Source organism: Petromyzon marinus, unplaced genomic scaffold (assembly GCF_048934315.1).
Source record: "Petromyzon marinus isolate PM22_M1 ecotype Great Lakes invasive population unplaced genomic scaffold, UKy_Petmar_22M1.pri1.0 PM_Scaffold_6, whole genome shotgun sequence".
In the NCBI taxonomy this organism is placed as follows: Eukaryota; Metazoa; Chordata; class Hyperoartia; order Petromyzontiformes; family Petromyzontidae; genus Petromyzon; species Petromyzon marinus.
This window is the reverse complement of record NW_027423612.1, coordinates 1,510,812-1,525,287: the sequence shown is the minus strand read 5'-3', so window position 1 is coordinate 1,525,287 and position 14,476 is coordinate 1,510,812.

Here is a 14,476-nt window from a genome sequence, read left to right as displayed (position 1 = left end):
ATTAACACTGAACCCTGTGGGAGTCTCACTGATTAACACTGAACCCTATGGGAGTCTCACTGATTAACACATGAACCCTGAGGGAGTCTCACTGATTAACACTGAACCCTGTGGGAGTCTCACTGATTAACACTGAACCCTGTGGGAGTCTCACTGATTAACACTGAACCATATGGGAGTCTCATTGATTAACACTGAACCCTATGGGAGTCCCACTGATTAACACTGAACCCTGTGGGAGTCTCACTGATTAACACTGAACCCTATGGGAGTCTCACTGATTAACACATGAACCCTGTGGGAGTCTCACTGATTAACACTGAACACTGTGGGAGTCTCACTGATTAACACATGAACCCTGTGGGAGTCTCACTGATTAACACTGAACCCTGTGGGAGTCTCACTGATTAACACTGAACCCTGTGGGAGTCTCACTGATTAACACTGAACCCTGTGGGAGCCTCACTGATTAACACTGAACCCTATGGGAGTCTCACTGATTAACACTGAACTCTATGGGATTCTCAATGATTAACACTGAACCCTGTGGGATTCTCACTGATTAACACTAAACCCTGTGGGAGTCTCACTGATTAACACTGAACCCTGTGGGAGTCTCACTGATTAACACTGAACCCTGTGGGAGTCTCACTGATTAACACTGAACCCTGTGGGAGTCTCACTGAATAACACTGAACCCTGTGGGAGTCTCACTGATTAACACTGAACTCTATGGGATTCTCAATGATTAACACTGAACCCTGTGGGAGTCTCACTGATTAACACTGAACCCTATGGGAGTCTCACTGATTAACACTGAACACTGTGGGAGTCTCACTGATTAACACATGAACCCTGTGGGAGTCTCACTGATTAACAATGAACCCTATGGGAGTCTCACTGATTAACACTGAACACTGTGGGAGTCTCACTGATTAACACTGAACCCTATGGAAGTCTCACTGATTAACAATGAACCCTATGGGAGTCGCACTGATTAACACTGAACTCTATGGGATTCTCAAAGATTAACACTGAACCCTGTGGGATTCTCACTGATTAACACTGAACCCTGTGGGAGTCTCACTGATTAACACTGAACCCTGTGGGAGTCTCACTGATTAACACTGAACCCTGTGGGAGTCTCACTGATTAACACTGAACCCTGTGGGAGTCTCACTGATTAACACTGAACCCTGTGGGAGTCTCACTGATTAACACTGAACTCTATGGGATTCTCAATGATTAACACTGAACCCTGTGGGAGTTTCACTGATTAACACTGAACCCTATGGGAGTCTCACTGATTAACACTGAACACTGTGGGAGTCTCACTGATTAACACATGAACCCTGTGGAGTCTCACTGATTAAAACTGAACCCTGTGGGAGTCTCACTGATCAACACTGAACCCTATGGGAGTCTCACTGATTAACACTGAACCCTGTGGGAGTTTCACTGATTAACACTGAACCCTATGGGAGTCCCACTGATTAACACTGAACCCTGTGGGAGTCTCACTGATTAACACTGAACCCTATGGGAGTCTCACTGATTAACACATGAACCCTGTGGGAGTCTCACTGATTAACACTGAACACTGTGGGAGTCTCACTGATTAACACATGAACCCTGTGGGAGTCTCACTGATTAACACTGAACCCTGTGGGAGTCTCACTGATTAACACTGAACCCTGTGGGAGTCTCACTGATTAACACTGAACCCTGTGGGAGCCTCACTGATTAACACTGAACCCTATGGGAGTCTCACTGATTAACACTGAACTCTATGGGATTCTCAATGATTAACACTGAACCCTGTGGGATTCTCACTGATTAACACTAAACCCTGTGGGAGTCTCACTGATTAACACTGAACCCTGTGGGAGTCTCACTGATTAACACTGAACCCTGTGGGAGTCTCACTGATTAACACTGAACCCTGTGGGAGTCTCACTGAATAACACTGAACCCTGTGGGAGTCTCACTGATTAACACTGAACTCTATGGGATTCTCAATGATTAACACTGAACCCTGTGGGAGTCTCACTGATTAACACTGAACCCTATGGGAGTCTCACTGATTAACACTGAACACTGTGGGAGTCTCACTGATTAACACATGAACCCTGTGGGAGTCTCACTGATTAACAATGAACCCTATGGGAGTCTCACTGATTAACACTGAACCCTGTGGGAGCCTCACTGATTAACACTGAACCCTATGGGAGTCTCACTGATTAACACTGAACTCTATGGGATTCTCAATGATTAACACTGAACCCTGTGGGATTCTCACTGATTAACACTAAACCCTGTGGGAGTCTCACTGATTAACACTGAACCCTGTGGGAGTCTCACTGATTAACACTGAACCCTGTGGGAGTCTCACTGATTAACACTGAACCCTGTGGGAGTCTCACTGAATAACACTGAACCCTGTGGGAGTCTCACTGATTAACACTGAACTCTATGGGATTCTCAATGATTAACACTGAACCCTGTGGGAGTCTCACTGATTAACACTGAACCCTATGGGAGTCTCACTGATTAACACTGAACACTGTGGGAGTCTCACTGATTAACACATGAACCCTGTGGGAGTCTCACTGATTAACAATGAACCCTATGGGAGTCTCACTGATTAACACTGAACACTGTGGGAGTCTCACTGATTAACACTGAACCCTATGGAAGTCTCACTGATTAACAATGAACCCTATGGGAGTCGCACTGATTAACACTGAACTCTATGGGATTCTCAAAGATTAACACTGAACCCTGTGGGATTCTCACTGATTAACACTGAACCCTGTGGGAGTCTCACTGATTAACACTGAACCCTGTGGGAGTCTCACTGATTAACACTGAACCCTGTGGGAGTCTCACTGATTAACACTGAACCCTGTGGGAGTCTCACTGATTAACACTGAACCCTGTGGGAGTCTCACTGATTAACACTGAACTCTATGGGATTCTCAATGATTAACACTGAACCCTGTGGGAGTTTCACTGATTAACACTGAACCCTATGGGAGTCTCACTGATTAACACTGAACACTGTGGGAGTCTCACTGATTAACACATGAACCCTGTGGAGTCTCACTGATTAAAACTGAACCCTGTGGGAGTCTCACTGATCAACACTGAACCCTATGGGAGTCTCACTGATTAACACTGAACCCTGTGGGAGTTTCACTGATTAACACTGAACCCTGTGGGAGTCTCACTGATTAACACTGAACCCTATGGGAGTCTCACAGATTAACATTGAACACTGTGGGAGTCTCACTGATTAACACTGAACCCTATGGGAGTCTCACTGATTAACACTGAACCCTGTGGGAGTCTCACTGATTAACACTGAACCCTATGGGAGTCTCACTGATTAACACTGAACCCTTTTGGAGTCTCACTGATTAACACTGAACCCTATGGGAGTCTCATTGATTAACACTGAACCCTATGGGAGTCCCACTGATTAACACTGAACCCTGTGGGAGTCTCACTGATTAACACTGAACCCTGTGGGAGTCTCACTGATTAACACTGAACCCTGTGGGAGTCTCACTGATTAACACTGAACCCTATGGGAGTCTCACTGATTAACACATGAACCCTGAGGGAGTCTCACTGATTAACACTGAACCCTGTGGGAGTCTCACTGATTAACACTGAACCCTGTGGGAGTCTCACTGATTAACACTGAACCATATGGGAGTCTCATTGATTAACACTGAACCCTATGGGAGTCCCACTGATTAACACTGAACCCTGTGGGAGTCTCACTGATTAACACTGAACCCTATGGGAGTCTCACTGATTAACACATGAACCCTGTGGGAGTCTCACTGATTAACACTGAACACTGTGGGAGTCTCACTGATTAACACATGAACCCTGTGGGAGTCTCACTGATTAACACTGAACCCTGTGGGAGTCTCACTGATTAACACTGAACCCTGTGGGAGTCTCACTGATTAACACTGAACCCTGTGGGAGCCTCACTGATTAACACTGAACCCTATGGGAGTCTCACTGATTAACACTGAACTCTATGGGATTCTCAATGATTAACACTGAACCCTGTGGGATTCTCATTGATTAACACTAAACCCTGTGGGAGTCTCACTGATTAACACTGAACCCTGTGGGAGTCTCACTGATTAACACTGAACCCTGTGGGAGTCTCACTGATTAACACTGAACCCTGTGGGAGTCTCACTGAATAACACTGAACCCTGTGGGAGTCTCACTGATTAACACTGAACTCTATGGGATTCTCAATGATTAACACTGAACCCTGTGGGAGTCTCACTGATTAACACTGAACCCTATGGGAGTCTCACTGATTAACACTGAACACTGTGGGAGTCTCACTGATTAACACATGAACCCTGTGGGAGTCTCACTGATTAACAATGAACCCTATGGGAGTCTCACTGATTAACACTGAACACTGTGGGAGTCTCACTGATTAACACTGAACCCTATGGAAGTCTCACTGATTAACAATGAACCCTATGGGAGTCGCACTGATTAACACTGAACTCTATGGGATTCTCAAAGATTAACACTGAACCCTGTGGGATTCTCACTGATTAACACTGAACCCTGTGGGAGTCTCACTGATTAACACTGAACCCTGTGGGAGTCTCACTGATTAACACTGAACCCTGTGGGAGTCTCACTGATTAACACTGAACCCTGTGGGAGTCTCACTGATTAACACTGAACCCTGTGGGAGTCTCACTGATTAACACTGAACTCTATGGGATTCTCAATGATTAACACTGAACCCTGTGGGAGTTTCACTGATTAACACTGAACCCTATGGGAGTCTCACTGATTAACACTGAACACTGTGGGAGTCTCACTGATTAACACATGAACCCTGTGGAGTCTCACTGATTAAAACTGAACCCTGTGGGAGTCTCACTGATCAACACTGAACCCTATGGGAGTCTCACTGATTAACACTGAACCCTGTGGGAGTTTCACTGATTAACACTGAACCCTGTGGGAGTCTCACTGATTAACACTGAACCCTATGGGAGTCTCACAGATTAACATTGAACACTGTGGGAGTCTCACTGATTAACACTGAACCCTATGGGAGTCTCACTGATTAACACTGAACCCTGTGGGAGTCTCACTGATTAACACTGAACCCTATGGGAGTCTCACTGATTAACACTGAACCCTTTTGGAGTCTCACTGATTAACACTGAACCCTATGGGAGTCTCACAGATTAACACTGAACCCTATGGGAGTCTCACTGATTAACACTGAACACTGTGGGAGTCTCACTGATTAACACTGAACCCTATGGGAATCTCACTGATTAACACTGAACCCTATGGGAGTCTCACTGATTAACACTGAACCCTGTGGGAGTCTCACTGATTAACACTGAACCCTGTGGCAGTCTCACTGATTAACACTGAACCCTATGGGAGTCTCACTGATTAACACTGAACCCTGTGGGAGCCTCACTGATTAACACTGAACCCTATGGGAGTCTCACTGATTAACACATGAACCCTGAGGGAGTCTCACTGATTAACACTGAACCCTGTGGGAGTCTCACTGATTAACACTGAACCCTGTGGGAGTCTCACTGATTAACACTGAACCATATGGGAGTCTCATTGATTAACACTGAACCCTATGGGAGTCTCACTGATTAACACTGAACCCTGTGGGAGTCTCACTGATTAACACTGAACCCTATGGGAGTCTCACTGATTAACACATGAACCCTGTGGGAGTCTCACTGATTAACACTGAACCCTGTGGGAGGCTCACTGATTAACACTGAACCCTATTGGAGTCTCACAGATTAACGCTGAACCCTATGGGAGTCTCACTGATTAACACTGAACACTGTGGGAGTCTCACTGATTAACACTGAACCCTATGGGAATCTCACTGATTAACACTGAACCCTATGGGAGTCTCACTGATTAACACTGAACCCTGTGGGAGTCTCACTGATTAACACTGAACCCTGTGGGAGTCTCACTGATTAACACTGAACCCTATGGGAGTCTCACTGATTAACACATGAACCCTGAGGGAGTCTCACTGATTAACACTGAACCCTGTGGGAGTCTCACTGATTAACACTGAACCCTGTGGGACTCTCACTGATTAACACTGAACCATATGGGAGTCTCATTGATTAACACTGAACCCTATGGGAGTCTCACTGATTAACACTGAACCCTGTGGGAGTCTCACTGATTAACACTGAACCCTATGGGAGTCTCACTGATTAACACATGAACCCTGTGGGAGTCTCACTGATTAACACTGAACCCTGTGGGAGTCTCACTGATTAACACTGGACCCTATGGGAGTCTCACTGATTAACACTGAACACTGTGGGAGTCTCACTGATTAACACATGAACCCTGTGGGAGTCTCACTGATTAACACTGAACCCTGTGGGAGTCTCACTGATTAACACTGAACCCTGTGGGAGTCTCACTGATTAACACTGAACCCTGTGGGAGCCTCACTGATTAACACTGAACCCTATGGGAGTCTCACTGATTAACACTGAACTCTATGGGATTCTCAATGATTAACACTGAACCCTGTGGGATTCTCACTGATTAACACTGAACCCTGTGGGAGTCTCACTGATTAACACTGAACCCAGTGGGAGTCTCACTGATTAACACTGAACCCTGTGGGAGTCTCACTGATTAACACTGAACCCTGTGGGAGTCTCACTGAATAACACTGAACCCTGTGGGAGTCTCACTGATTAACACTGAAATCTATGGGATTCTCAATGATTAACACTGAACCCTGTGGGAGTCTCACTGATTAACACTGAACCCTATGGGAGTCTCACTGATTAACACTGAACCCTATGGGAGTCTCACTGATTAACACATGAACCCTGTGGGAGTCTCACTGATTAACACTGAACCCTGTGGGAGTCTCACTGATTAACACTGAACCCTGTGGGAGTCTCACTGATTAACACTGAACCCTATGGGAGTCTCACTGATTAACACTGATTAACACTGAACCCTGTGGGAGTCTCACTGATTAACACTGAACCCTATGGGAGTCTCACAGATTAACATTGAACACTGTGGGAGTCTCACTGATTAACACTGAACCCTATGGGAGTCTCACTGATTAACACTGAACCCTGTGGGAGTCTCACTGACTAACACTGAACCCTATGGGAGTCTCACTGATTAACACTGAACCCTGTGGGAGTCTCACTGATTAACACTGAACCCTATTGGAGTCTCACAGATTAACGCTGAACCCTATGGGAGTCTCACTGATTAACACTGAACACTGTGGGAGTCTCACTGATTAACACTGAACCCTATCGGAATCTCACTGATTAACACTGAACCCTATGGGAGTCTCACTGATTAACACTGAACCCTGTGGGAGTCTCACTGATTAACACATGAACCCTGAGGGAGTCTCACTGATTAACACTGAACCCTGTGGGAGTCTCACTGATTAACACTGAACCCTGTGGGAGTCTCACTGATTAACACTGAACCATATGGGAGTCTCATTGATTAACACTGAACCCTATGGGAGTCTCACTGATTAACACTAAACCCTGTGGGAGTCTCACTGATTAACACTGAACCCTATGGGAGTCTCACTGATTAACACATGAACCCTGTGGGAGTCTCACTGATTAACACTGAACCCTGTGGGAGTCTCACTGATTAACACTGGACCCTATGGGAGTCTCACTGATTAACACTGAACACTGTGGGAGTCTCACTGATTAACACATGAACCCTGTGGGAGTCTCACTGATTAACACTGAACCCTGTGGGAGTCTCACTGATTAACACTGAACCCTGTGGGAGTCTCACTGATTAACACTGAACCCTGTGGGAGCCTCACTGATTAACACTGAACCCTATGGGAGTCTCACTGATTAACACTGAACTCTATGGGATTCTCAATGATTAACACTGAACCCTGTGGGATTCTCACTGATTAACACTGAACCCTGTGGGAGTCTCACTGATTAACACTGAACCCAGTGGGAGTCTCACTGATTAACACTGTACCATGTGGGAGTCTCACTGATTAACACTGAACCCTGTGGGAGTCTCACTGAATAACACTGAACCCTGTGGGAGTCTCACTGATTAACACTGAACTCTATGGGATTCTCAATGATTAACACTGAACCCTGTGGGAGTCTCACTGATTAACACTGAACCCTATGGGAGTCTCACTGATTAACACTGAACACTGTGGGAGTCTCACTGATTAACACATGAACCCTGTGGGAGTCTCACTGATTAACACTGAACCCTGTGGGAGTCTCACTGATTAACACTGAACCCTGTGGGAGTCTCACTGATTAACACTGAACCCTATGGGAGTCTCACTGATTAACACTGATTAACACTGAACCCTGTGGGAGTCTCACTGATTAACACTGAACCCTATGGGAGTCTCACAGATTAACATTGAACACTGTCGGAGTCTCACTGATTAACACTGAACCCTATGGGAGTCTCACTGATTAACACTGAACCCTGTGGGAGTCTCACTGACTAACACTGAACCCTATGGGAGTCTCACTGATTAACACTGAACCCTGTGGGAGTCTCACTGATTAACACTGAACCCTATTGGAGTCTCACAGATTAACGCTGAACCCTATGGGAGTCTCACTGATTAACACTGAACACTGTGGGAGTCTCACTGATTAACACTGAACCCTATGGGAATCTCACTGATTAACACTGAACCCTATGGGAGTCTCACTGATTAACACTGAACCCTGTGGGAGTCTCACTGATTAACACTGAACCCTGTGGGAGTCTCACTGATTAACACTGAACCCTATGGGAGTCTCACTGATTAACACATGAACCCTGAGGGAGTCTCACTGATTAACACTGAACCCTGTGGGAGTCTCACTGATTAACACTGAACCCTGTGGGAGTCTCACTGATTAACACTGAACCATATGGGAGTCTCATTGATTAACACTGAACCCTATGGGAGTCTCACTGATTAACACTGAACCCTGTGGGAGTCTCACTGATTAACACTGAACCCTATGGGAGTCTCACTGATTAACACATGAACCCTGTGGGAGTCTCACTGATTAACACTGAACCCTGTGGGAGTCTCACTGATTAACACTGAACCCTATGGGAGTCTCACTGATTAACACTGAACACTGTGGGAGTCTCACTGATTAACACATGAACCCTGTGGGAGTCTCACTGATTAACACTGAACCCTGTGGGAGTCTCACTGATTAACACTGAACCCTGTGGGAGTCTCACTGATTAACACTGAACCCTGTGGGAGCCTCACTGATTAACACTGAACCTTATGGGAGTCTCACTGATTAACACTGAACCCTGTGGGAGTCTCACTGATTAACAATGAACCCTGTGGGAGTCTCACTGATTAACACTGAACCCTATGGGAGTCTCACTGATTAACACTTAACCCTATGGGAGTCTCACTAATTAACACTGAACCCTGAGGGAGTCTCACTGATTAACACTGAACCCTATGGGAGTCTCACTGATTAACACTGAACCCTATGGAAGTCTCACTGATTAACACTGAAACCTATCGGAGTCTCACTGATTAACACTGAACCCTATGGAAGTCTCACTGATTAACAATGAACCCTATGGGAGTCTCACTGATTAACACTGAACTCTATGGGATTCTCAATGATTAACACTGAACCCTGTGGGATTCTCACTGATTAACACTGAACCCTGTGGGAGTCTCACTGATTAACACTGAACCCTGTGGGAGTTTCACTGATTAACACTGAACCCTGTGGGAGTCTCACTGATTAACACTGAACCCTGTGGGAGTCTCACTGATTAACACTGAACCCTGTGGGAGTCTCACTGATTAACACTGAACTCTATGGGATTCTCAATGATTAACACTGAACCCTGTGGGAATCTCACTGATTAACACTGAACCCTATGGAGTCTCACTGATTAACACTGAACACTGTGGGAGTCTCACTGATTAACACATGAACCCTGTGGAGTCTCACTGATTAAAACTGAACCCTGTGGGAGTCTCACTGATTAACACTGAACCCTATGGGAGTCTCACTGATTAACACTGAACCCTGTGGGAGTCTCACTGATTAACACTGAACCCTGGGGGAGTCTCACTGATTAACACTGAACCCTATGGGAGTCTCACTGATTAACACTGAACACTGTGGGAGTCTCACTGATTAACACATGAACCCTGTGGGAGTCTCACTGATTAACACTGAACCCTGTGGGAGTCTCACTGATTAACACTGAACCCTGTGGGAGTCTCACTGATTAACACTGAACCCTATGGGAGTCTCACTGATTAACACTGATTAACACTGAACCCTGTGGGAGTCTCACTGATTAACACTGAACCCTATGGGAGTCTCACAGATTAACATTGAACACTGTGGGAGTCTCACTGATTAACACTGAACCCTATGGGAGTCTCACTGATTAACACTGAACCCTGTGGGAGTCTCACTGACTAACACTGAACCCTATGGGAGTCTCACTGATTAACACTGAACCCTGTGGGAGTCTCACTGATTAACACTGAACCCTATTGGAGTCTCACAGATTAACGCTGAACCCTATGGGAGTCTCACTGATTAACACTGAACACTGTGGGAGTCTCACTGATTAACACTGAACCCTATCGGAATCTCACTGATTAACACTGAACCCTATGGGAGTCTCACTGATTAACACTGAACCCTGTGGGAGTCTCACTGATTAACACATGAACCCTGAGGGAGTCTCACTGATTAACACTGAACCCTGTGGGAGTCTCACTGATTAACACTGAACCCTGTGGGAGTCTCACTGATTAACACTGAACCATATGGGAGTCTCATTGATTAACACTGAACCCTATGGGAGTCTCACTGATTAACACTAAACCCTGTGGGAGTCTCACTGATTAACACTGAACCCTATGGGAGTCTCACTGATTAACACATGAACCCTGTGGGAGTCTCACTGATTAACACTGAACCCTGTGGGAGTCTCACTGATTAACACTGGATCCTGTGGGAGTCTCACTGATTAACACTGAACACTGTGGGAGTCTCACTGATTAACACATGAACCCTGTGGGAGTCTCACTGATTAACACTGAACCCTGTGGGAGTCTCACTGATTAACACTGAACCCTGTGGGAGTCTCACTGATTAACACTGAACCCTGTGGGAGCCTCACTGATTAACACTGAACCCTATGGGAGTCTCACTGATTAACACTGAACTCTATGGGATTCTCAATGATTAACACTGAACCCTGTGGGATTCTCACTGATTAACACTGAACCCTGTGGGAGTCTCACTGATTAACACTGAACCCAGTGGGAGTCTCACTGATTAACACTGTACCATGTGGGAGTCTCACTGATTAACACTGAACCCTGTGGGAGTCTCACTGAATAACACTGAACCCTGTGGGAGTCTCACTGATTAACACTGAACTCTATGGGATTCTCAATGATTAACACTGAACCCTGTGGGAGTCTCACTGATTAACACTGAACCCTATGGGAGTCTCACTGATTAACACTGAACACTGTGGGAGTCTCACTGATTAACACATGAACCCTGTGGGAGTCTCACTGATTAACACTGAACCCTGTGGGAGTCTCACTGATTAACACTGAACCCTGTGGGAGTCTCACTGATTAACACTGAACCCTATGGGAGTCTCACTGATTAACACTGATTAACACTGAACCCTGTGGGAGTCTCACTGATTAACACTGAACCCTATGGGAGTCTCACAGATTAACATTGAACACTGTCGGAGTCTCACTGATTAACACTGAACCCTATGGGAGTCTCACTGATTAACACTGAACCCTGTGGGAGTCTCACTGACTAACACTGAACCCTATGGGAGTCTCACTGATTAACACTGAACCCTGTGGGAGTCTCACTGATTAACACTGAACCCTATTGGAGTCTCACAGATTAACGCTGAACCCTATGGGAGTCTCACTGATTAACACTGAACACTGTGGGAGTCTCACTGATTAACACTGAACCCTATGGGAATCTCACTGATTAACACTGAACCCTATGGGAGTCTCACTGATTAACACTGAACCCTGTGGGAGTCTCACTGATTAACACTGAACCCTGTGGGAGTCTCACTGATTAACACTGAACCCTATGGGAGTCTCACTGATTAACACATGAACCCTGAGGGAGTCTCACTGATTAACACTGAACCCTGTGGGAGTCTCACTGATTAACACTGAACCCTGTGGGAGTCTCACTGATTAACACTGAACCATATGGGAGTCTCATTGATTAACACTGAACCCTATGGGAGTCTCACTGATTAACACTGAACCCTGTGGGAGTCTCACTGATTAACACTGAACCCTATGGGAGTCTCACTGATTAACACATGAACCCTGTGGGAGTCTCACTGATTAACACTGAACCCTGTGGGAGTCTCACTGATTAACACTGAACCCTATGGGAGTCTCACTGATTAACACTGAACACTGTGGGAGTCTCACTGATTAACACATGAACCCTGTGGGAGTCTCACTGATTAACACTGAACCCTGTGGGAGTCTCACTGATTAACACTGAACCCTGTGGGAGTCTCACTGATTAACACTGAACCCTGTGGGAGCCTCACTGATTAACACTGAACCTTATGGGAGTCTCACTGATTAACACTGAACCCTGTGGGAGTCTCACTGATTAACAATGAACCCTGTGGGAGTCTCACTGATTAACACTGAACCCTATGGGAGTCTCACTGATTAACACTTAACCCTATGGGAGTCTCACTAATTAACACTGAACCCTGAGGGAGTCTCACTGATTAACACTGAACCCTATGGGAGTCTCACTGATTAACACTGAACCCTATGGAAGTCTCACTGATTAACACTGAAACCTATCGGAGTCTCACTGATTAACACTGAACCCTATGGAAGTCTCACTGATTAACAATGAACCCTATGGGAGTCTCACTGATTAACACTGAACTCTATGGGATTCTCAATGATTAACACTGAACCCTGTGGGATTCTCACTGATTAACACTGAACCCTGTGGGAGTCTCACTGATTAACACTGAACCCTGTGGGAGTTTCACTGATTAACACTGAACCCTGTGGGAGTCTCACTGATTAACACTGAACCCTGTGGGAGTCTCACTGATTAACACTGAACCCTGTGGGAGTCTCACTGATTAACACTGAACTCTATGGGATTCTCAACGATTAACACTGAACCCTGTGGGAATCTCACTGATTAACACTGAACCCTATGGAGTCTCACTGATTAACACTGAACACTGTGGGAGTCTCACTGATTAACACATGAACCCTGTGGAGTCTCACTGATTAAAACTGAACCCTGTGGGAGTCTCACTGATTAACACTGAACCCTATGGGAGTCTCACTGATTAACACTGAACCCTGTGGGAGTCTCACTGATTAACACTGAACCCTGGGGGAGTCTCACTGATTAACACTGAACCCTATGGGAGTCTCACAGATTAACATTGAACACTGTGGGAGTCTCACTGATTAACACTGAACCCTATGGGAGTCTCACTGATTAACACTGAACCCTGTGAGAGTCTCACTGATTAACACTGAACCCTATGGGAGTCTCACTGATTAACACTGAACCCTTTTGGAGTCTCACTGATTAACACTGAACCCTATGGGAGTCTCACAGATTAACACTGAACCCTATGGGAGTCTCACTGATTAACACTGAACACTGTGGGAGTCTCACTGATTAACACTGAACCCTATGGGAATCTCACTGATTAACACTGAACCCTATGGGAGTCTCACTGATTAACACTGAACCCTGTGGGAGTCTCACTGATTAACACTGAACCCTGTGGCAGTCTCACTGATTAACACTGAACCCTATGGGAGTCTCACTGATTAACACTGAACCCTGTGGGAGCCTCACTGATTAACACTGAACCCTATGGGAGTCTCACTGATTAACACATGAACCCTGAGGGAGTCTCACTGATTAACACTGAACCCTGTGGGAGTCTCACTGATTAACACTGAACCCTGTGGGAGTCTCACTGATTAACACTGAACCATATGGGAGTCTCATTGATTAACACTGAACCCTATGGGAGTCTCACTGATTAACACTGAACCCTGTGGGAGTCTCACTGATTAACACTGAACCCTATGGGAGTCTCACTGATTAACACATGAACCCTGTGGGAGTCTCACTGATTAACACTGAACCCTGTGGGAATCTCACTGATTAACACTGAACCCTATGGGAGTCTCACTGATTAACACTGAACCCTGTGGGAGTCTCACTGATTAACACTGAACCCTGTGGCAGTCTCACTGATTAACACTGAACCCTATGGGAGTCTCACTGATTAACACTGAACCCTGTGGGAGCCTCACTGATTAACACTGAACCCTATG